This window comes from Triturus cristatus, chromosome 1_2 (genome assembly GCF_964204655.1).
Source record: "Triturus cristatus chromosome 1_2, aTriCri1.1, whole genome shotgun sequence".
Classification (NCBI taxonomy): domain Eukaryota; kingdom Metazoa; phylum Chordata; class Amphibia; order Caudata; family Salamandridae; genus Triturus; species Triturus cristatus.
In genome coordinates, this window is record NC_140580.1 from 800,761,216 (window position 1) to 800,784,119 (window position 22,904).

Sequence of the window (22,904 nt, forward strand, 5' to 3'; positions counted from 1 at the left end):
TGGCAGGAGGACCACCGCCAGTGCGCTGACTCAAGGCGTGATCTTTCTCGATGAGTTTCTTGACCCTCCTGTGCACGTCATACCACCTGTTCTGGATATCATCCTTTGTGCGCAACGTTGGTGCTTGTGCGTTCACCTTGTCCACAATCCTCGCCCACATCTTTGTTTTCTGTGACATGGGGGTCCTTTGGACCAATGTACCAAACAAATGTGGCTCTACTCTGATCTCGTCTACCAGCACTTCTCATCATCTGTGAACTTTGGATTCTTCTTGGGGGGCATGGTGATGGGTGGTGGTGGTGAGTGATGTGTGTGTGAGGGTGCAAGTGAAGGTGGGTTAGTGTTGGTTTTGCTAGCTGTATGTGTGTGTGCTTTTGGTGAGGTGCTAATGGTGTGAAAGTTGTGTGATGGGTGAGTTGTGAGTGTGTCTGTGGTTGCTGTGTGATGGTGTTTTCTGCTGGCTCTCCTATTTGCAAAGGATCATGGTAGTGATGGATGACCTTTATATAGGTTGAGTTGTGGGTGTGTCTTTGTTCCAGGTTTTTTTGGGGATATTTATTGACTTTGTCATTGCTCGTTTGGTCTATTTTTGTCTTTTTTCCTTTGGGTTTTCTAGGCATGAAGGAGACATTCTTCTGACCGAGACGGACGCTGATGTTGGCTCGTGTGGGCTTCTCCGGCTCGTTCATGCTGACTTTCTTCTGTGTTTCATATACGTCGGTCGCAGAAATCTATATTACTTGAGGTCCCTGTTTTCTGTGCGTTTCGGTCATGCTGCTTGGGCTCCGTGCGAGTCAGTCTGGGTTTACACGCATTGCATCGTACTGCGCGGATCGGACATTGCAGGTACGTGTCGGTCAGGTTCATTCCTGGTACGAATCACTGTTTTCCCTACGGCTCTGTCATACAGCTTGTATTCCGTACATGTCGGTTGTAATTCACACGCGTTGCATCGTACTGCACGGGTCGTTCGGCGCCGGTCCGTGTCGGTCGGTCTCCGTTCAGGGTCCGTGTCGGTCGGTGCGTTTTGCAGTCGGAATCGGCCCCCTAGTGTCATAAAGAAGCACAAATTGGACTAATCCATAATATTGTCACTATGACACAATGCCTTTCTATTCACGCAAATAGTATTATATGCATAATAATTGTTATGATCTTTTGAATCCATACTAAACTCGATCATTGATGGTCAGATGGAATGGTAATAAGTCGAAGTAATCCACTCAAATTATGACAATGTGATGCCTTAATTGTGCTTTTTAATGTAAAAGACTACCAATCCCACAATGCCTCATTATGGGTGGAGTGAGATATTGGTATAAATTTGTGAAAGCATAGATGGACTAATGCTATACACCGTGACCAAGACCTGTGTGGTTGAAATGCGTAGGTGCTGGATTAGATGGCTAAAAGAATAAAGTAAATATAAAACCTTAGGGAGAGTGCGGCGTTATATATTTTTGGTGGCAAAAATATATTTTTTTAAGGTGCCTAGATGGGGCGTTAGGGGTAATGAATCTACACTTCTCTATGTGCGCTTATCTTTTGATAGATTGTCCTTTAATAACCTGTGTTCTTGAAATGTGTGTACCACAATATGCTGAGAGTTGATATTCAAGTATGATGCAAGCACTTGAAACAAATTTAGATATATTTTCATGAGTGTGGGAGCTGCAGATGGAAGTGTGTATACAAGGGGAGCATTTACTTATAGCTGGTGGTTGCAAGTGGGGCCCATATCACTTATGTCTGGTCATCAGCACTTTTTTCTTAGTCAGACTTTGAGCCAGACAAGCGAGAGGTAAACACAAAAAGAGGAAAGAAGGAGGAAGAGAAAGAAGGAAAAAGAGTGACAAAGGGGAAAGCAGGGACAAATGAATGTGCAGGAGTGAGTTTGAGGGGCAGAGAGTGTGTAGTCATGGATCAAAGATGCATGAGGGAGAATCAAGACTAGGCTGCCTTGGTATTCGGCACCATGACCCTCTGCAGCGATTTGGGCAGCTTCTGAGAAAAAGTACTTTTTATTTTACAAATTAGACACTGAAGGAAATGGAAGTGAAAATATGAATAGAGTCAGATAGTAATATAGCAAGAAAAAGGTGATAGGCTGGAGGATGAAAAAAGATATAGAGATTCGAGAGAGAGCTGAGCAGATACAAGGGAGACAGAGGAAGAGAAAGCTAAAGACGGATTAAACATTAACCTACAGCATTTTTCAAATTATGCTCAACACACTGGGAAACACAGAATTGTGTAAATAAACATCAACAAGCCAACCGGTACTGTAGGTATTTTGCTGGAGATTGCTGCTGTATATCAAAAGATATAGTTCAACACAATGTACCCTAAATTGAGCAATTCCATTTCTATTCAACAAAATAATTTTCTTGTTTATCACCTGGTTTGCTCAGCAGATTGCGGTACCACAGAGCAAGTGCGAACAATTTTGTTTAATCTTTGAAGAAAATGGAGCCTGCTGTAATTCCACTTTTATTGCCAGCCTGACATACTATCTGTACACCATCCTTAAATCTGTCAGTGTTTCTGCACAGGTCATAGATCATGAATTTTTAAGAATTGTGGGTCAAATGCTATGTAGCAATGCTTGCACTGTATACAAAAAGTTGTCATCTTATTTTTAGAAATAATTCTATTTTAATAGAGTTAACATAATGTATATCTTCCAGAAACAGCTACCCACCCTAGAAATGTAAAAGCCATCATACTAATTAAAAGAACAAAGAAAATACTGCACTTCACCCTGCACAAATAAATAAATACAATCATGTTACAGTGACAAACAGTAATTGCCCTGAAATCAGAACAAAATGCAACAAAATAGCTGTTAAGAAACTGAGGGGTATATTCACAAGAACGTGTGATAACTACCGCAAGATTAGCGTAACGCAACTTTCAATATCACAGCACATCGCGGGAAAATAACCCTGTGACAACGTGGGATTCACAGCAAGGCGGTAGCATGCGATAGCAATCGGATAACGCGGACAAATGTCAGCGTCAAAACCAACGCCACGCCGCAAAAATCCGAAGCGCGAATGCGAGAAAACATGCGAGGAGGCCAATCGCAGTACTGAAATCAGCGAAGACCAGCCACAGGCCTGCAAATCCCACGTGTCTGGCGGAACAATGCACTATAAAAGCAAGAAAGAAAAAAGCACCAAAACAATTCAAACTGCGTAGCAACATGGATGCACCCGGACCGAGTGCATAGAACAAGCCAAACTCCACAAGCCCCATGGACGACCAGACAGGAACCCCGCGTCCGGGGAAGGGCAACGACAAGACGAAGAGGAAGAAGGGGTTCAGTCCGCAGGAAGAGCAGATCATCGCCACAGAGGTGACCCAACACCATCAACAACTATTGGGCACCTCCACTGCTGCACTGGCAACCCAAACAGAAATATGGCAGGCCATCGTCACCAATGTCAATGCAGTCGAGTGTCGAGGAGGTCACTGGAGGACGTCAAGAGGCGCTGGCATGATCTGAAAAGGCAGACCAAACAAGAGCTCACCGCCATCAGGGAGGCAGCAATGGCGACTGGAGGTGGGCCTCCTGCAACACAGTAGGAGCTGGATGAGATGGAGCAAATGGTGGCCACAGTCAGCAGTGAGGAGAGAGTGGCAGGATTGGGGGCCTGGACACAGCACAATACGACCTGACACAACAGCAACAGGGTGAGTAACGTCCAGGGACCGGCGGACGGGGGAGATGGGCGCAATGGCACACATGCACAAGTATGCGTAGCACACTGCACACCCACAATGACCGTGGAACATGTCCCTGATTGCCTTGGCACACTGCAGCAAACATAGAAACGCCAAGGAAGCCCCCACCCACAATGTGCACTGAGGGCCCCCCTCACCAACATCACAACCGACCTATGCACATGTGCTGAATCCAGCAAAGCAGCGGATCTGTGACCCACACTGACTATGCAAGTAACACTGCATGTCCGATACCATGGCAGCGGACAAAAAAAATTACATGGCCCACGAATCGACATTGAGGTAGCCCAGTTCGGATCACATCCATAAAGGAGCCGGTCACACTCTGACATGTCCACATGCACCCACAACCCATGCCCTACAAAACACGCAGCAGACGAACAATGCCCCAGGCCACAAAATCTGTCCGGGAGCACATATGAGCCAAGTCGAAAGAAAATCAGGCCCAATAAGCACACAATTTTAAGGCACTCCACTTCAAAGGGAGAAGGCCACACGAAATCAGAGCTGCTGGGGCAACTCCCACAATGCAGTACAAACATATAGCAATCACAGGACATCAGCAACAACGGCAATGTGGTACATTGTGCAACACCAGCATCACAGGACAGAGCTCACAACAGGTTCCGCTCGTGCGTAGTAACTGACCAGTCACATCTGGCATTGCCTGACACAGTGTGATGATAATGAACGGGTACTACCACACATCCGTCATCTGTTCAGAAGACACACTGACTGACATCAAATGGCCAGCTCCTCCCAAACAGTCACAATGTACATTGGCATGCAGTTTGAATGCAAACATCTTAAAATCAACAACATACATGTGAAACTCTGTTAACCTGCATCTCCCCTTAACATTGCAGAGGGACAATAAACACATACTGCAGAGCAGAACACAAACCCCATCATTGATGATGTAGAGGACAACCTGCACATATGTTAAGATACCCTCCAATAGATACTGGACTGCCTCTGCACCCCACCCCCAGGAGCAGGGCAGACCAGCTGCCTCGAGGTGACCCCACCACCTGTCCTGCACAAACCACACAGCAGGAAACAGACACCACCGCGGCTGTCTCCCAGGACCCCCAAGAATAATACATGGAGAACATACAACGTGTGTGGTCTTCCCAGGTGGAGTTGGCTGAACAGCTGCGTGCAGGGTTTGAGCTCATGGCAGCCAAACTTGATGCCATACGTGGGTGTCTGAATCCCATCAGGAACCACGTACTGTCCCTATCAGACACCCCCTGTCTGAACCATGCTCAGCCACAGACGACTGAAGCAGGAACATCGACACACACAGCTCCGACCCATGATGTGTCCATGGCACACAGTAATGCTGCCCCATCACCTTCGCAGTCAGATGTGCCAGTGGCACACAGTGATGCATGGAGCCTTTTGTTATTATATGCAGCCACGAACGAGGTACCCTATCGTTAGGAGTTATGGGGAAACTTTGATACCCACCACTGAAAACACGACTGAGGGCGACTGATGTCTTCATGGATCTTTTTATTTATGATTATGGACTAGAGTGAATTTCCCCGAGGTGAGGAAGGTCAAAATATTTGTTTGTAATACATTCTGACTTAGTCGAGGCTATGCTGAGACTTAAAGTAACTGGATCTCAAAATATTTCTGTAGGGTGAACTCTCTTGGAGGCATATCAAATCTCCTAAATCAAACCTCTTTTTAGAATAAAGATCTGAGATTTAAAAATATATAGAGGAAACAGGTTATTTAAAGATACCTACTTTGAATGTGTACATAAATAGGGAGCGAAAAGAAAGGAGTAATGAATGTCCTTTAACATTATAGATTTTATGAAAAACGTTATTCATTAGTTGAGGGGACCTGAAAACCCCAACACTGAGTGCAGTTGCACCGGTGAGTTTATCTTCATCATTATTTAAACAAAACCACTATTGGTGTGATTTGGATTGAGTAATGAATATTTCTTAACATTATAGATGCTATGAAAAATGTTATTCAACCTCAACCATTAGTTGAAGGGACAGGAAAACCGTAATACTGAGTGCAGTTGCACCGGTGAGTTTCTCTTCATCATACATTTTTTTTTTTTTATTAAAACCACAATCTGTGTGATTCGGATTGAGTGTGCTTATCTTTGTAAAATTGATTTGTTAACTGATTCTTTTTGTATGGATGATTAAAGCACTTATAAACCGAGTTGAATAGGTCAAAGCAATAGGGTTGAAATGTAATGAGATCTTATTATAAAGGAATAATACTGATCCTTGTTGTGTTTTTTATAAAAATTGTTGTACATCTAAAAAGCTGAATAATGTCCATGCAGTGACAAACATGTTGATTTTGTTTTAATTTGCATTATAGGTTTGAGACAAAGTTGATATCTGATTTTTTTTGTAATATATGAGGAGAAAAAAGTAAATGTCCTGAAGAAGGTGGTCCTCTTGCGAATGTACCACTGAAACGCGTCGACTCACATAATAGAAGTTGTGCTAAATTTGGCAAGAGTCAGCATTACACTGTAGACAGGGAATTTAGATCCATGCTCTATGCTGTCTATATATATAGTCGAATTAACACGTTGAAGACATAGGGCCCGATTCACAGAACTAACTTAAGACAAAATCCTAAACTTACTACCATTTTGGTATTCACAGATGGCACTTACTCATTTTGGTATTCACAGAAGGCACTTACTCATTTTGGTATTCACAGTAGTTAGGACTCCTAACTTTAGGACTACTAAATGCCTTCTGTGAATACCGAAAGTGTTAAAATTAGGATTTTTCTCAATTTAGTAGTAGTAAAGTTAGGACTCCTAACTTTAGGACTCCTAAATGCCTTCTGTGAATACCGAAAGCCTTAAAGTTAGGATTTTTCTCAGTTTAGTAGTAGTATAGTTAGGACTCCCAACTTTAGGACTCCTAAATGCCTTCTGTGAATACAGAAAGCCTTAAAATAAGGATTTTTTCTCAATTTAGTAGTAGAAAGTTAGGACTCCTAACTTTAGGACTCCTAAACTGAGAAAAATCCTAATTTTAATACTTTCAGTATTCACAGAAGGCATTTAGGAGTCCTAAAGTTAGGACTCCTAACTTCTATGAATACCGATGTGAGTAAGTGTCTTCTGTGAATACCAAAATGAGTAAGTGCCTTCTGTGAATATGAAAATGGTAGTAAGTTTAGGATTTTGTCTTAAGTTAGTTCTGTGAATCGGGCCCCTGGTGTATTGTCTCTATATATTCTCTTTTTTAGTTGCATTTTTAGATTACTGTTTTTAATACACATGAATATTTGTGCTCTTTTTTTAATCTTGTGTATCATATGAATTTGCACAGAAAATCGTTTTTAGTAAATAAAACATATTAATTATTTGACTAAAATAAGCAGTCGACTTATAAGTGCCTTAATCATTGATCAGTACGTGACGTGTGGCGTATAAGTGTGGTTGGAGGGTGATTTGTTGAATTTAGATCCCATCCAAAGGGAACATTTCTTTTAACTACACAGTGATGCAGCCAACACCCCGCCACACACCGGACACACCGGACACAGAACCCATATCAGGGGAGTAAGAAGGGGTTGTGAACTACTGTGTGAGGAAGGAGGGAGTAGCAGCCATTACTGCCGTATGGCCTGTCCCTGCCTGGTTATGACCTCTGCATTATGGCCTGGGAAACTCCTCCCAGTGACCCCTGGAACACTCAGCGGCTTTCACCCGGACCCCGACACTGACTGCCACTTCATTACCGCAGGCCAATTACACAGCAATCCTGCTGCGGACTGCACTCTCCCTCTTCCCAATAACTGTGAAATCCCCAAAGGACTCTGGTTGGTCCACCACTGGGCTTCCATGTGATGTGGGCTTGGATGGCCATGTACAGCCCCAGCTCTGTTAATAACCTCTCCTAGGAAGCTTGTTTCCGGTACAGGGAAGACATGGATTGGCAGTTCGGGCAGGACTGTTCCCATGAGGCACAGGGTCAGACTGATTTGCATATGGCCATGTCTGAAATGGGGTGGCAGAGTGGGCTAAAGAACGGTGATGGATTAAACCCAGATCAGTTGACTGGGGGTGAGTGCTTGCAATGTTCAACACTCCGTCCATAATTTCCTTTGGTTTTTGCTTTGTTCGCCATAAGTTGGCAGGGTATGCTCAGACGTGAGTCCCTTGCTCACTTTGCCTCTGGATTCAAGCAAGCCTGGCTGAAGACGGCTGAAATGCCAGAAACCGGTCCTAGGAAGCTTGTTTCCAGTCCAGGGAAGACATGGCTTGGCAGTTCGGGCTGGACTGTTCCCATGAGGCACAGGGTCAGACTCATTTGCATATGGCCATGTCTGAACTGGGGTGGCAGAGTGGGCTAAAGAACGTTGATGGATTAAACCCAGATCAGTTGACTGGGGGTGAGTGCTTGCAATGTTCAACACTCCGTCCATCATTTCCTTTGGTTTTTGCTTTGTTCGCCATAAGTTGGCAGGGTATGCTCAGACGTGAGTCCCTTGCTCACTTTGCCACTGGATTCAAGCAAGCCTGGCTGAAGACGGCTGAAATGCCAGAAACCGGTCCTAGGAAGCTTGCTTCCGGTCCAGGGAAGACCTGGCTTGGCAGTTCGGGCTGGACTGTTCACATGAGGCACAGGGTCAGACTGATTTGCTTATGGCCATGTCTGAACTGGGGTGGCAGAGTGGGCTAAAGAACGGTGATGTATTAAACCCAGATCAGTTGACTGGGGATGAGTGCTTGCAATGTTCAACACTCCGTCCATCATTTCCTTTGGTTTTTGCTTTGTTCGCCATAAGTTGGCAGGGTATGCTCAGACGTGAGTCCCTTGCTCACTTTGCCACTGGATTCAAGCAAGCCTGGCTGAAGACGGCTAAAATGCCAGAAACTGGTCCTAGGAAGCTTGTTTCCGGTCCAGGGAAGACATGGCTTGGCAGTTCGGGCTGGACTGTTCCCATGAGGCACAGGGTCAGACTGATTTGCATATGGCCATGTCTGAACTGGGGTGGCAGAGTGGGCTAAAGAATGGTGATGGATTAAACCCAGATCAGTTGACTGGGGGTGAGTGCTTGCAATGTTCAACACTCCGTCCATCATTTCCTTTGGTATTTACTGTTTTTAATACTCATGAATATTTGTGCTCTTTTTCTAATCTTGTGTATCATATGAATTTGCACAGAAAATCATTTTTAGTAAATAAAACATATTAATTATTTGACTAAAATAAGCAGTCAACTTATAAGTGCCTTAATCATTGATCAGTACGTGACGTGTGGTGTATAAGTGTGGTTGGAGGGTGATTTGTCGAATTTAGATCCCATCCAAAGGGAACATTTCTTTTAACTACACAGTGATGCAGCCAACACCCCACCACACACCGGACACACCGGACACACCGGACACAGAACCCGTATCAGGGGAGTAAGAAGGGGTTGTGATCTACTGTGTGAGGAAGGAGGCAGTAGCAGCCATTACTGCCGTATGGCCTGTCCCTGCCTGGTTATGACCTCTGCATTATGGCCTGGGAAACTCCTCCCAGTGACCCCTGGAACACTCAGCGGCTTTCACCCAGACCCCGACACTGACTGCCACTTCATTACCGCAGGCCAATTACACAGCAATCCTGCTGCGGACTGCACTCTCCCTCTTCCCAATCACTGTGAAATCCCCAAAGGACTCTGGTTGGTCCACCACTGGGCTTCCATGTGATGTGGGCTTGGATGGCCATGTACAGCCCTAGCTCTGTCAATAACCTGAATGGGAATAAAACATTCTAAATCTCACAGATGTGTCATTACTATGTACACTCACGTATGGAGTTGTGGCTGGATGGAGGAACAATGTTTTCACATGAAGGTACACCCTGGTAACTGACATCCATGTGCATGTGTTTCCCTGAGACACATGGCCAATTGGCTGACTGAGGAGGTAACTAACTGTGTCCCCATTGCACATCAGCAACAATCTCACAATCCCCAACGTAGGCACATAACCATGTACTGAATAGGGCTGTGTGTAGGACTGACCCAAATGAAAGCAGGCCAGGAGTGGTACCCTACAGCACATGTGACACCAGAAGTTTACGTTGCATACCTACTTACACACAGCTGAGCGGACACAACCTGTTGTGATATATGACATTGCTCAACATGGTCAGAGGTTGGACACCATACTCACATTGCTGTAGTCACATAAGTGCACATGACATCCAGCACCAATCCAAAAACACTGTCTGGCTCACAGAGGTGGAGCTTTCCAAAGGGACACACCCCCATTGCACATGCGTCAGTCAGTTTCTCCCTGTGTAGGGACGATGCTCATTGTGGCACAAGAGTGGACAATCTCAACAACACACCCCACAGTTAGACACCAGTGGAGTTGCATTTAATTTATTGGCATGTGCGTGTCAGTATGGACGAGGCAACAGACATAACAGGCAGGGACATGCTTGAGACACTTACACGCCGCATGGGAACATGTTGAGGTTCAGGAAATTTTGGGGCTAAAATGGGCAACATTCATCACGGATGGCAATGCTCTCAGTCCACCTTGCCTTGCTGGATGAGTCATATTTTGTTCGGCATCTGCCCATTGCCCCATGTGAGGGGGCACGACTCACTGCCCATGGGATCTGCATGTTGGTCTGCCTCCGGAGAGCGCAGATTGTCTGCTCTACTGACGGTGATCAGGTGTGAATGTCCAACAAGTTCACATGTTGTGCTACATTGCCATGTGTGTGCTCTCCCCCGGCAGTGTGTCCAAATTGGAAACTTTGCCAAACGATGCTGTGTTGCACCGAGCATGGACTTGCATCACCTTGCACAGGTGTGTGTACACAGGCGTTGTAGCACGCACATGCATCCAGGGCCAGGACAAAGGCAGACATCTTCAATGTGGTGGTGGGATGTGTGAGCATTCTCCACGATGCAACAAGTTGTTGGGAAATGTGCTGTGGGTGCCAATCGGATGTGGCTGCAGGAGCATAGTTACTCGTCCATGAATGCCTGTGCACCTTCATGTGCAATGTGTTCCAATAGTACGTCGGTGTCATGTTCAAGGAACACCAGGGTGAGCCAATCCATTAAGTGGTCCAGTCAGGTGTGCTCAGCCTACGCCATTTCACCAATCCGCAACACAGCACAATAGGGGAGCAGCTCGATGTGGTCACTGCACACGAGGAATTGTGCAATCTCCCATGCTTAACTACCAATACATATGCAGTATGTCAGGGCATTCCATGCAGGGCTGTCTCGGTTACACTCCTGTTCGTGATCCAACAGGGGGCGCAGACACAAGTCATAGTCCAATTCATCAACAGTTGTGTTGGATAGGCAGACATCCATGGGACACTCGAATGTGCATGTTCGGCAGTGAAACCAGGGCTGGACGCATGTGACGTAGGCAATGCGGAAGCTGAGCCGGTAACTGATCCGCAGCACAGCCAGTGGCACTGCGCCCAGTAAATGCAGCATATATGCACGGTACTGTTCCACGTGACGGGTTTGTGCATGTGCCCGGTATGGCCTGCCATTGCATTGGTGTGTCTCGTGAAACTTTCACTCTTCTGAACTGCGGCAGCTGTGTGGAGGATATGACACTTCTCTGAACAATGATTCGAATGTGTGTGCAACTTTGGGGAGAGTGGCTTTCTGTTTCCGTGTGTGCCAAGGACATCCCATGCGGAGGTCCCACATGCAGGGGCTTCTGTGTGTGGGGTGTGATTGAGTCGGATAGTTCATTTGTGGGATGCGCAGTGTGGGAGTTGTCCTTGTCTGCCATGACATCTCTCTCAAGAGTGTTCCAGGCCTGTTTTGGACCAAGGTCAGAGGTGCATGTGTCCTCCCACCTTCTGCATTGGAACAATGTAGCTTTCATCCCTGATGTTTGTCTGACTCCTACTTGCATTTTAGGGATGTGATGTGGCTTTGGCGCTGAGATTGGGACCCGGCCTTTGGCTCGTGGTGTACGAATGGCGATACACACACACATGTTGGCATATGTAGCCAGGTGGCCGAGGGGCCTTGCGCTGCTTGTGCAATCTCACTCCATCTCTCTCCCTCACTCTCTCCCTCTCTTTCCTTTGCTGGGCACATGGCACACCTTCTTCTCTTGGATTTAGTCTTCCAGGCTGTGTGCTACAGATTGTCCAGTGAGGAGCCACTCGGGCTCATCCTAAGGGTTAACTCTGCATTTTTCTCCATGGTGTTTTGTGTTGGTGATTTAGTTGCTGTTTGACCGAGGCACCATTTTCTGGCCACGCAGGTCGGTTGGATTACCTGCTTGTGCGACATCAGGCAAAATGTTTGGATTGGGCTTTGTGGTGTTGGTGTGCAGTTTCTTTGTCCGGGTTGGGGGTGGTCCCGGAGAGGTGGGTGTGTAGGGTGTTGCAGGCCTGGGTGTGGTGTCAGTGGGTGATGTGACCCTCTTGGGTGTCCAGGACGCATGACAGGTGGCTCCATGGCATCTGTTGCCCTTCTGATGTGGCCCTGGGCTGGTCTCCCTTTTGTGGTGCTAGCTGCCGTCCGAATTAACACCAGGTCAGAGCAGGTGTAGATTTCCTGGTGCTAACGCGCCTTATCTCCTGTTTTGTGTTTTTATCGCCAATCTGGCTGGTCGTTGAGAATGTTGAGGTGTGGTGTGATCGCGGCTTTTGGCACGGGAACGCCCACTCTGCATCTCATTAGCGATAGTTGCGGTGATCCTCTGTGGCGATGTTTTTTGCGGCTGCTATTGCGGGTAAGCTGGTGCTGTGGGCTGTTAGCACCAGCTTGTGAATGGGGAGGTAAATTTATCAGTCCTTTTATGAGGTTGTTTGTGGTCAAAGGTACTGGCCACAACCTTCAAAAGAAAGGAGTGCAAACAACTGAAGGTAGTTTTAGTAAACCCCTCACCCACCTACCTAGTGCATGCTTCATCATCGGGGCCCAGCTGGATCACCTAAAGCAATCCAGCTGTGCTTCAACGCCTGAGTTACAGCGGAGCAGGTTGTTTGTGTAGGAAAGTGAAGTGATATGTGAAGTGCAGTTATGGGTTAAAAATGTCTCTAGGAATAACCCTTGTAAAAGTTTTAATGAAAGGGTCCTAGGACATAGGTAAAAACATAATCGGGATCTGCATGAGGTTTTATATGTACCTCGGTATCCCTTTAAGGTTTAGGTCTACTAGTTTCAGCCTTTAGGTTAGATCACGAGGCTTTCGTCAGACCAAATTAAAGTGAGTGACCAAAAAAGGAGATGGTCACGTGGGTGAAGATATCAGCACACACCCTAAAGTGTGCTGTGAGTGTAGCGGATTGTAGTTACTTACAAATCCTCTGTTCGGAGTACCTGTAAAGGAAAAGGTTGGTAAATGCAGGTACACAGCGTTTAGTTGTTTGACATGCATCTTTATAATTCATGCGCGCTCCTGTATATGTAGATGATGGCATCATGCATGTGACTGGGTGGGGGCATGCATGATGGCTATCTACAAAATAACCATGCGTGGCTACAATGTGCCTCGGTGGTTCTAAGTTTCTTACGGGTCCAAGGTTAACTGGATGTAGGTGATTGTAACATTTTAACCAGTGGGCTTGATATCATCTTAATTAATATCGCTTTCTGGCACATTGCGTGAAAAATTAAAATTATGTATCTAGTGATAGCGCGTGGCTTTTGCTAGATGAAAACACATTTAACATAGAATGGCACGAACTTGTGACTAACAACATAAAGTACTGACAATGGCGGCCTCACTTAAATTCTGAGTGTGTTATGCCTCATGGATCCGATCGGTCTCTGCTGTTCCCCATGCTGACCCTGTCGAAGGTCTAGAGACAGTCATGGGCACAGTTTGCGATTAACAAGGAAGAATAAAAGGGGAGAGCAAAGGTTCTGCTAAGTTGGGCGGCTCCCGCAATAGACTCACGGGTGCCAGTACTCACGTTTGTCAGGGGAATAAAAGGCGGTTTGACCTATGCAGATGATCGGGTCCCGCTGGTATGCCGTGAGCGGTTGACTGTTCTGTCTCTAGTAGGATGTGGGCGGAATTGCTTGTGAGGTCAAGTGGGTGAGACCGAGCAGGTCGCTTGAAATACCGTCTGGTGCGCTAACCTTGAAAGGAAACGCGCAAGCGTGTTAGCGTGTATGTGCACTAACCCTGACTGGAATGAGCATGCGCATTTCGAGCGTATGTCCCTGTTATACTGAAAGTAGTAAAGTATTAACGGGATAGTTGAAAAAAGCAGGGATATATGTAAAAAGTACTCGAGCTGTTTGTGCATGATAGTTAATGCCCTTTATGCTTCATGTGTACTAATTTATCTCCGCTTAGTGGCATGCATATGTCAGTATAGTAATGTTACCTATAGATATGTTGACTATACGTGTTGGTATCGTGTAGATCCCTGGATATGTGGAGGTTAGATTTTGAATTTGTTCCTTGAGAAAATGTGCATCGGTGTTACGACCTACTTAAAAAACGTGGTATATCTGGTTAATTGGCGCATAACGGTCATCTAGTGCAAACCAGGTGGGTTTGGATGCTATATCGATCAGCACAAATTGCAGAATCTATTCTGAGTTTAGGATATTCAGTTCTAGTTGGATGCTTTGGAAATGACATAAATACTTGTGTGTTATACTATTGTTAGCATCCCAGGGAGAGGGGTTCATCTGTGTTCCATTATAGTTTGGACTCATAAGGGAGGTGTGTTGGACCCGGCCTCGTGGCGTGGTCTTAACCCTCTTGGATTGTGCTCGTCCCCCGCACCGGCCTACACGGGCCGCCCTTTCAGGCCGCCAGGGACCCCTCCTCCCTTCGGGGCCCCCTTTGGATTGTACCCGTTTTCCTACACCCGCCTCAGCGGCCCCCTTTTCCAGGCCGCACAGGGACCCCTCATCCCTTCGGGGTCCCCCCCCCATGCTTGCTCCACGCACCAGCCCACGCGGCCCGGCTCCCTCCGGCCTCGGCCCCAGCGAAGCCCCGACATCGAGGCACCAAGATCTGGCCAGGGGGCACCGCATGGCCACTTCACCACTCCCGGAGGAGGAGAGTTTCGATGGGACCCCCCACCGTCCCTCCACACCTAGGCGCGATCGTCCTCAGGCCTCCCCGGGCCTGGCGCCTCTCCCGCTGGGTGTCTGGCCTCTCCCAGCCCGGCCTCTCCACCCCCCCAAGCGCAAGGGTCCGGACATCAAAGGGCTCCAGACCTATATCTGGGGCAACCCCGCAATGGGACAGTAGTTGTATCCCGGAGTCAAGAGCCCTGCTGATGGAATTGCGGCTGACACTACGGAGAAGAACTCTTGCTTGAGACTATACCACGAGCCCTGCTGACTGCGTCGCGGCTCCACCTTATTGAGACAAGGAACCTCACGGAACATCGGGGCCCTGCTGACGCTGTCGCGGCCCAACCTCGCTGAAACCTCCCTCGGAGCCCTGCTGACATCGTCGCGGCTCGAGCTGAACTGAAACACCTTAAGAGCCCTGCTGACCTGGTCGCGGCTCGAACTCCACGAACTGATCGCCAGAGCCCTGCTGACGCCATTGCGGCTCGACCACTCCGAGATCCGGAGTCCCTCCAGCTTGAGGATCAAGAACTGGGCCCAGGGTACTCTCGTACCAAGCTGCTACTAAAGACTGTCCCGCTACCCCGTCCCTACCCGAGACTTTGAGACTCTTGTGGATCCCTCGATCCCCCTTGTACATATCGATAACCGTAACTTCTTAGATGCTGATAAAGAACTGCTCGTCTTGATAAACATCCTTGAGTCCTGTGTGGTGGTGTTACTGTGCTAGTACGTTATAGGAGAAGGACCTCTCCTAGGAGGCTTCTCAGCAGCGCTCGGCTACTTCGTGCAGTGTGGGGGCCCCTCTGGGTGGTCTCTCCGACTCCCCCGAGGTCCGCCTTCCAACAAGGTGTATTTATTTACGCCGTATACTGTTCAATGGCACGTTGTCATTTAAACCATGTGTTTGAGTGGATAGTCTGTACACCCAACGTTGTTCCTTTTTGAACAGTTGGTCTTGTATGTTTCCTGTGTTTGCATCGAGTTGTTCAATTACTACCCAGGTCATATCATTGGTAGTGTGTCCCATTGTTAAGTAGTGGTCTGTCAGTTTCATGGTATTCCGTTTACAGCGGATGTTGCTCCGATGTTCACATATTCTGGTTTTTATTTTTCAGCTGGTCATGCCAACATATCGCAGTTGGCATGGGCATGTGATTAGATAGACCACGTTGCCGAGTTACAATTCGTGAGTCTCTTGATGTTCCATACTTTGCCGTGCTCTAGATTTAGAGTTTTTGTGGTTTGTGTCAAATGGCAGATACTACAATTGCCACATGGAAAGTGGCCAGTGACATTAGGCAGGCCCCATGCATTGAGCACAGTAGGAATAAGGAAAAGGGTCAAGACTGATTTGCATATGGCTGGGTCTGAATGGGGTGGCAAAGTGAGCTACAGAACGATGATGGATTCAACCCAGATGTAATAGTGAATGCCTGAAAAGTTTCAGCGCTCCGTCCATCATCTCTTTGTGGTTTCTTTGTTCACCTTAAGTTGGTAGAGTATGCCCATACATGGGTTCCTTGCTCACTTTGCCACTGGATTCAAGCTAGCCGGGCTGATGAGGTGCGTTATCCCAAAACTGGTCCGAGGATGCTTGTTTCCGGTACATTATCTCCTTGTATTTGCTTTACAACTTTCTAAAAGTGGCACTTTTAGAAAATTAGCTTAAATTCCATTGTTACCTTTAAAGATGATTTTAAATTATAATTAATTTAAGTGTGAAGAGCATATTTTTGTCTGGTGTCAAACTGATGTTAGCAATTATTAGGTGTAATAAGGTAACCCAGTCATTGGACCTGACTTATATCTTGTCCGGATCACTGCTGTCCTGCCGTGGCAGCGGTCCCAAGTACTCTATCAAACTGCTGGCAGTCCACCCACCATATTTAGATGTTGCGGCTAGAGACAGAATACCTCCTCAGCAGTGGTGTTCTCTGCTGACTAGCCATACTCTGCCACCGTCAGGCCAGCAGGATTGCTATGAGCTGATTTAGATGTTCCTGTTGAGCTGGCAGTCTCCTGGTGGCAGGGTCCTCGCAGAGTGAGGTTCATGGTGGTGTGGAGACAGGTAAGTACAACTTATTTATACGTCAGTACACATATGTGTCATATTTGCATGTAAACCATAGGTAAGCAATGTTATATGCCCCTTTGTGGTAATGTTTTCATGCCATTCATTCAACATAAACACACTATTGAATGAAATCCCAACCCCACAACAGCAATTTTTGTTTAAGTGTCACTACAGGTGTGTTCAATTTACTTTGAATAGTAGGAAACTGAACACTACTGCATATAAGAGCAATGCGGACATGCTGACAATGGAGTTGTTTGGTGTCATGGCGTAGCAGATGCAGCAAAGGTGGGACCTGGAAGAGGGGGTAGAAGACAGAACTGGAACTGGGAAGCAGGAAAAAAGTAGGCTTTTATGATGCTGCCACCTCGAATTAGAAAGGCATATCATAATCAGCTCAGTGGGAATGTGAACTAGAGTCCCGCCAACAGTCGATTCTGCCTATAAAGCCGTCTACTACACTGAAAAATCATAGTGAAGTTGTCGGGATAGCAGAGGTCTTTCGTCTCTGGTCCCAACATTATCAAAATAGGGCAGGCGGACTGCCAAAACCGGCGGGCGGGATGACTGCCGAAAAAAGCGACAGTGGGAACTTATCTGCCAAGATTTAAATCAGGCCCATAGCCAATAGGAATGATAGCATTACAGTAGTGAAAAATTACTTAAGGAGTGTTTCCCTGCCAGGACATGTTAGACTTAAACCCACATTTAGTACTTTTTAAATACCATGCACCCTGTCCTATGAGCCTTTAGGTTATACCTTATGGGTGACTTATAGGCAATAAAAGGAAGGTTTATTTTGGTATGGCAAAAGGTTTATTTAGCCAAGTTGAAATAGCAGTTTATAACTACTCTACCAGCTGTAGTGTCAGCCCTGAGACATGTTTAAAAAGTCTACTGTAGTGGCTAGAACAATGAGCGCTGCAACCCACTAGAAGCATTTACTTTGCAGGCCCTTGTTACATGTCATACCAGTTACAAGGCACTTATAAGTAAATTAAATGCACCAATCAAGTGTAGGCCAATTTGTCCATGTTTTCAAGGGATAGCACAACCACTTTGTGGAAAGCACTCTATCATTTCACTGACTTTTATTATTTTTATCAACTTGTGTCCTTGCTTAGTTGCAGAGATGCAGCATCTGAGTAGCCTGTGCTTGCCAGATCAAGAAGAGCCTGAACAGTCCAGTGTGATCACTTTAGGCCTGCGGGCTTCCCATCCTCTGCATCATGGGTATTACTGCCTTCTTTGACCCCCTCCATGTTCAAGATTACTCGCCCATGAGTGAATGTTTGCTGACATTGGGACTCTGTGTTCCCCAGGTTGTAAGATTAACCCATTGGGCTAACACACCCAACCAAAAGCTGGGAGACTAGTTTATATTCTGAAACGCTGTACCTAACCGTCTCAAAATCGAAGATACAAAAGGGAAGGCTTTGAAAGGCACAATAAAGTATCTGTTTTGGCAAGAGGATTGTGTTTCTCCATTTTACAGTGAATTATTCCCACTCAATTAGCATTTGCTAACAATACATGTTTGTTAGCATTGTTTGAACAATTCCATCATAACAATTAACTGCAGTGTGATTGTGCTGTATTTCTTGTTTGCAGCCTTGATTTGGTGTTTGTGATCATCAATTGATATTCACAGTCATTCGAAGATGTGTTGTGATTGTTGTGCCTTTTTCTATTTTGCCTTCTATTTATATTCTATACACAGTCATGTATTATATTTTCAGATGTTATGAAGGATTTTATATTTTCAAAAGAAACAAATCAGGTTCAACATATGTTTTTGCAACTGGGAACATAATGTGCTACTATACCTGGACTCAGTTCTAAACCACCTCCTTCAGATATTTAAATCTATCCCGAGAGATACGTCATATACTTCTAATATTTCTTAGCCCAAAAGATAATTCCATTTGTCCCAATGATCTATTATTCACATTAGTGAGGATAACCCCCAAGCTGTCTTCCACTACTGAGATCTGCCTCTTTGATTTAATATTTTAATAGTGCACGACTCTCACTAGAAACTAATGAAGAAGGGCCAAAATGAAAGGAGAAAATAGCAAATAGACAGTGCCTAAGATTGGGGCTGGGATGAAATGGTATAAGGAGGCAGAGAGATAGGATAAGGGCAGAGGGAAACAGAACTGGAAGGACAACAACACAGATAAAAACTATTGCAACCACCAAACCTAGGGGAGATGATGATAACTGAAGTAAATTTTATTTAATTATAAGTGCCTTGTAATTGGTACTACATGTAACTGAAGGAGAAGTTTTCTAAAGTTGAGCAAAACAAAGAGTCAACAAGGGGGAAGGAAATTAGATTTACGCGAAAGGACAGTTAGGTTATGGGGTTTACCCATACCCTTTTCCAAAGTTTATGTTTTCTTGTCCTTTGACCTGTTTGAAGTTTCCCAGTTTTCCATTGCCTTTTTTGCTAAAACAACACTGTGAGAAAATGAATTATTAGTTGGGGTGGATGGTAGTTGAACACAAGTAATAAATTCACTAACTTCTTGGGTCCTGCCAAAGTTTCCGCAATATAAATCTGAGCTTAACTCCTAGTAGCTATGTCACAGAGGAGACAGACTTAAATTAGAAAAAAGGTCTAAAGCATTTTAAAGTAACAAATCAAAAGCACAACAAAATAGAAATCCCATTCCATCTCTAGATAACAGTTTATAAACAAGATAACACCAAAATGTTGAAAATCCAATAAGGGGAACCTAGAGACTTGAAGTTTTTAAAGATTTAAGGAAAAATAGTACCAAAAATCACATTACACCAAAGGTAGTCAGTGGTCATGTATGACCGGTACCTCGGCGTAATCTAAAGCCGACTGTAATGGACCGCAGGTCGAATATGCCAACCATCAATCAATCTATCAATCAATATAGTCTATATTCAATTGTAGAAGATACAATCATAAAAGTCAAGAACAGTACAATACATTCCATAAATATAAAAATATTAAGAACGCAAATAATTGTATTTCAGACAGGTCAAAACTAGGTGCAAGTTATTATTGATGGAAACATTATCGCAATCACACATGGGCAACCCCGAGTCATTAATGAAACCATGATTAAAGGGCAATATCCGCTTGAATAAATAAAGCCTAAAAAAAGTGGCGGTGCATGTCCAAGGTAAGGTATGGCTCCAAGCCATGTACGGTTTTCACTAAAAATGCATGATGTGTTAAAAGCTTGTTCAGTGCTGAAGCCTCATGATCTGCTGCCATCTTATCTCTAAACACTTCTTTAACCCACTTTTATCAGTTTGGAAAATACCACTTGGATCAAGATGAAGTTCTGGTCTCCCTCAACATTTTATGGTGGAGGAAACATAAGTCAGCCAAGGGATCAGAGAACAGTTGTCCAGGTTCATGCAATCTTGCATGATCAATCTGTTGAGGCCTAGCTCCTCCTTGGACTGTGAACCAAAGCAACAGGGAGGCAGAGCTGAATAAAATCAATCACATGGCCCATGCCCAACTCTTCATGAACAACCTCAGAAGGTGTACTTTGTTGGACCCCCTAAGAGGCCACTGAGGAATTTGTTTTCTGCTATTTGAATCAGAGTAACTGGTACACATACTCAAATGCTGCACCCATAGCTAGCTATTGGGATACACTTAGCCTTGAATATGTCAAAAACAGCTTTTATGTAGGTGCGTCCCAGCTGCCGGTAGAAGGCTCCAATACTAAACATTGCCCTGTTGAAAACCTCCCCGTTATGGTTTATTAACCCCTTCGGTGCTCATGACGGAACGGTTCCGTCATGAGCCACGGTTGAGCTGTGCTCATGACGGAACCGTTCCGTCATGACCACGCCCGCGCAAGAAACCGTCAGCACAGCGGCGGAATTTGCGCAGCATGGAAGGGGTTAAAGGATGCAAATTGAGACCAGAGTCTAATTGGACACCCAAATAAACTTATCAACCTGGCTAATATAGTGTCCTTCTACTTCTAGTTTTTTGTCTAAGCCCGGCAACACTTCATCACATGTGATTTGGAGAAATTGGTGGACAGGCCAAGGGTGTTCTTTAAATCAATAAATAGATCTAGAAGTTTCTGTAGCCCCATGGAAGTCTGAGCAGTTATTCCTGTGTTGTCTGCATAAAGCAAAACAGGGCTTGAGCAGCCACCAGCCTTAGGGGGTGTCCATCTGAGGATCTGTGAGAACTGATTCTAATTTATAAAAACAAAAAAGAAAATGAAAATGGTGCTAGTATGCAACCCTGGTGAAGCCCACACTTCAATTTACAGTGCTGTGTACATTCCCCATTGGAGCCATATCTGATAGATGCCAAGAGGTCCCTGTACAAATCATTGTAAATATAGATAGGGTGGGCTCCATGTCCATCTGAGCCACCATGGACTACAGCTTGGAGTGGCAAACTCCATTGAAAGCTGAGCAGAGGTCCATGAAGGGCAGATGGATTGCCCCCATCTTGGCCTTGGTATACTTGCAAATCAGCAAATAGGGGCTTAAATTTTGCTCAGCGGTGACCCATCCCAACCTGAACCCATATTGCAGGTTGGAGAATATATTATGCTGCTCTGCCCAGTTTGAGAATTGCTCCAACGGGACCCGGACAATGATTTTCACCTCCAAATTAATAAGGGATATGGGCCTGTAGCAGGCCAGGTCTGAACTATTTCATTTTTTTTAGATTGGGGCTATTACTGATTGGCGCCAAGTCAGTGGAAGGGAACCTCTGATGGCTGCATTCAAGTGCTGCGTTATTAAGGGTGCCTAGATAATTTGAAAAGATCCCCAGGGACTCGGTGAGGCCCTGGGTCCTTGTTAGAGGGAAGATTTGAGATAATTGAGGTCACTTCGGTCAGTTGAAATATGATGGTATGATCCTCCTTGATACCATCTGACAGGATGGCCTCTTCCTCTTGGCTGTAAATGGCCTTAACATCCTTAACCCAAGCTTGTGAAGTGATAGTTGACTCTTGGATTGAAAGTTGGTTGCCATTGAACAAGGGGAGATTAACCACTCGCCAAAAGGCAGCACTACGCCTCAACATACTAGCGGTGAGAAAATTGTCCCAGGCCTCATCTTTCAGCTGGATCTTACGCTCCTTGCAGGACATATGGTAAACCGCCCTGGGTCTCTTCAGCTTTTCCTGACACTGAGGTGTTTCATGCAGGGATTTCAGCAGATCCTTGTGTGCCTTCGAACACCTTTTTTCCAACCATCTAGCTTGTCAAGGCACTGAAGGGACACCTAATTTACTAAGAACTGATTTGATAAACCTGAAAATATTTGAAATGGACAGCATGATACTATGAGCCGAGGCGTCCTCAGTTCCTCAGTGAGACATGAAAGGAAATCGGCACTACAGGAGGTTACCAGCTTAGAGAAGAAATCAGAAAGGACAACTGAAGCCAACCGAACCTGTCAGCCCTGATAAACCGGGAGTTCTGGTTCCTTGTAGGAATAGGCCGCATCATCAGGCTTTTTGTCCCACAAAAAATGTGGTTTACAAAGGATTTTGGTCACTAAGGTTGTCTCACTTAACCTTAAAATCTACAAGGGCTGAGGATAAACAAAAGGATGCAAACATATAATCTATGGTTGTACTGAAACCTCTCCCCTTGAACGTGGAAAATCCTCTCAGTTGAACCCTTTAGTCTTAAATCCATTAAATTGACCAGATTATACTCAGCAAAGGAGCTATTAGCATTATCCCCTAGCTGTGTGTGAAGAAGGTACACCTAATCAATTCCTGGGTTTGCATTCTCAAATGCATCATTGGCTTGACAAGATAGACAAGGATGCAAATTAATATTATCCAATAACATTATCACAGTGAATAAGGATTCCATGTGAAATAAAATCATTGATAATTTTATTTTTAACTAGAAACAGCATCTACCTCAGACCTGGGTGTTGCTGCATTATAGAAATGTATGACCAGTATTCTTCATTTGTTTCTAAAGCTTAAAAGAGTACCCACGACCTCCTTTGACTTGCACCTAACAGGTTCAACATTACACTTAATGC